General features: G+C 40.9%; 1 non-coding gene across 1 annotated transcript; it reads right to left on the reverse strand.

Moving 5' to 3' along the window:
* Nucleotides 1-1,841: 1,841 nt before the first annotated feature.
* Trnas-gga lies at nt 1,842-1,923 on the reverse strand. Its single transcript is given in 2 exon segments — nt 1,842-1,876; nt 1,884-1,923. It is a non-coding gene; the product is annotated as a tRNA-Ser (tRNA).
* Nucleotides 1,924-2,721: the final 798 nt, after the last annotated feature.

The following is a 2,721-nucleotide window of genomic DNA, read 5'->3' on the forward strand; positions in this document are numbered from 1 at the left end:
TTGAGTCGGAGGGTGACAACTATTAGCAACAATAAGCAGCTTTCACTCAGTTAATGCTCGGCAGAAATCAAACCTGCATTTGGATCGGACTTCCTTAACTTTTGTGCAGAAAGGTGTGCAGTACACTGCTGCATCCATTTTCAATAAGCTGCCACTAGAATTCTAAAATCTTAGCAGTAATCCACGCGCTTTCAAATCGAAACCGAAGAGTTTCCTAATGGTTCACTCCTTCTATTCTGTCGAGGAGTTCCCTGAAAAATTAATCTGATTCTTGTTGTACTGTTGACTGCGTTTACTTAAACTTATGGCTTGACTTTTTTGTGGCTCATAAACTTTTATTTTTATCTGTTATTACTTTTATGTTGTAATTTCATGATCTGATACTTTCCAAGACCTTGGAGATTTGCTCCTTAATTTGATCCTACGGAACTTGACGTCTAAATAAAATAAATAAATAGACTCAGCGTACAAGTCAATGTCAGTAGGCTCCCAACAAACGGCATGTTCCAACGTACCATCCACCTTCCTCCTGAATAATACGTCAAGGCAGGGAAGAAGCCATCCTTTTACACCTCCATCGTGAAATAAATATTTGGATGTATTGAATTCAGGTGTCCTGAAAAGTCGTTCAAACTCTCACTGCCATGAGCTCAAACTGTCTACATATCTTAAAAAAACACGCAGGTTTCAAATCCTTAGGCCCCAAGACACCTTTCTCGAAATCTTCCAGAAACAAACTGGCAATAACAGTTGACAATGAGCTTCCCAACGCTACTCTGTCTGTCTTCTCGTAGTACTGGTCATTGAATATGTGGAAGTTAACACATGTCAAATAGATTCGTTACTTCGGTACCGAGCCTAATGTCAATCAACCGTAAGGAATCAGATAGATAAACAAGTGTGCAGAGAGACACCACATCAAAAATTACTAGAAAATCATAGTCATTTAAACTCGTTCCCTCTAATCAACGTAAGAAATCGGTCGAGTTCTTAATGTGGTACTAACATCGAACTACTTCAAGGCTTATAGAGTAGTAAGGTGTTTTGCTACGGGATATGTCTGAGCAGAAACGTTACTCACAATGTGACAAAGGGGAACCCTTTCCTTGTGGACCTTATGGACGACATATAATCTAGGGAGAACAGTGCAGTAAGAACGAAGAGTCTTGATGGTGTCCTGCGGAAAGGAACTTTTCTGCAGAGGCTGTTAGTCTTTCTCTCAACACTTTTTGTTGGGTCAGCACCGATCCTGCGAGACGCTGAATCAGGCAGTAAACAGTGCATCTTTTGAACATAATTCTGCTTGTACAAAAATACAGCAGCATGTTCCTTCACCGTAGGTAAAATAACAATATCCGGATCGCCTCTAAGTGAAGGTAAAGCAGCGCTGTCAGCAGATGTGATATTACTCTCGGTGGACGTGCCCCAGTCAGCACACGACATGCCTCCCTCCTAAGGTCTCCTCTGTAACATCAGGGGGCAGTTTCAGAAGAGCTTGTTCGACAGAAATAATAAATTCAACTACTGGCAAACGCACGCAAGTCCGTATCACGGAGAAAGCTGCATTGTCAAAAGCTTTCCCCGAGAGCTTTGTCACAGAATGTCGAGATATACTATTAGACTGCAAGCCACGGAAACGTACAAACTTCGCTAAATGCCAGGCATTAGAGAATGAAATTACCAGTCAGACTGTGAACACAAAGCATCGTCTAGCCAATCCGAAGGAAAAAAAATGGTTCAAATGGCTCTGAGCACTATGGGACTTAACTTCTAAGGTCAGCAGTCCCTTAGAACTTAGAACTACTTAAACCTAACTAACCTAAGGACATCACACACATCCATGCCCGAGGCAGGATTCGAACCTGCGACCGTAGCTGTAGCGATTCCAGACTGTAGCGCCTTTAACCGCTTGGCCACCCGGGCCGGCCCGAAGGAAAAGCCGAAATAATTCGTTCTAAGTCAAACCAGCTGTCGATGAATGCAATAGATACTATCACGAACAAGAGCTAGGCCGTCGTCGATGACTGTCACCCGGCAGCATTGCCTAAGTTATTTGATCGATCATTCAACCCAAAGAGTAGTTCTGTGAACTTATTCACTCTTGCACTTAGTTTATTAAACAGTTTCGATTGCGTACATTACTTTGTGCTTTTGATGCTTGCATATTTGGTTTATTTGACGTGTGTATTTTTGTTGCTAAGAAGCTAGGTGTTATTCTGCCTAACAATTTTTAATTAATTATGCAACATGGAAATAAAATATGTTATTTGTCATTCATTTAATACGTAGTTTGTGGATATAGCTTCGACTCTTATTACAACTACATGCACGCGTGTTACAAAACACCCTTGTCTTACATACCCATTGCAATGGGTAAATTTCGACCAGCATTTCCCTCCATAGTTAACATCCCTTATTCGTTTGCACGAATTTCGCAGCTGACATCGTGAGTTCCGGCGCAGAAGCTGTTCGGAGTGACTCTTTATTTTATTCTACAAAGGTGTAATTATCCAGTGTTTCGAAGGAATCACGAACAAACTTTATGTCAGTTTTTTAACACATTTCGATAAATAATCGATAATCAAATCTTTGAACCACATCATTCTTTAGCCTGCTGTAAGTCACATTGCTGCTAAATTTTCAGCTTTGTTGAGGTCTTACAATTGGGCTTTCACATTCACTTTCGTTCAGTCTACTGATACTATGTTCATCTTTTTTCGT

The sequence above is a fragment of the Schistocerca piceifrons genome, chromosome 1 (assembly GCF_021461385.2).
Source record: "Schistocerca piceifrons isolate TAMUIC-IGC-003096 chromosome 1, iqSchPice1.1, whole genome shotgun sequence".
Classification (NCBI taxonomy): domain Eukaryota; kingdom Metazoa; phylum Arthropoda; class Insecta; order Orthoptera; family Acrididae; genus Schistocerca; species Schistocerca piceifrons.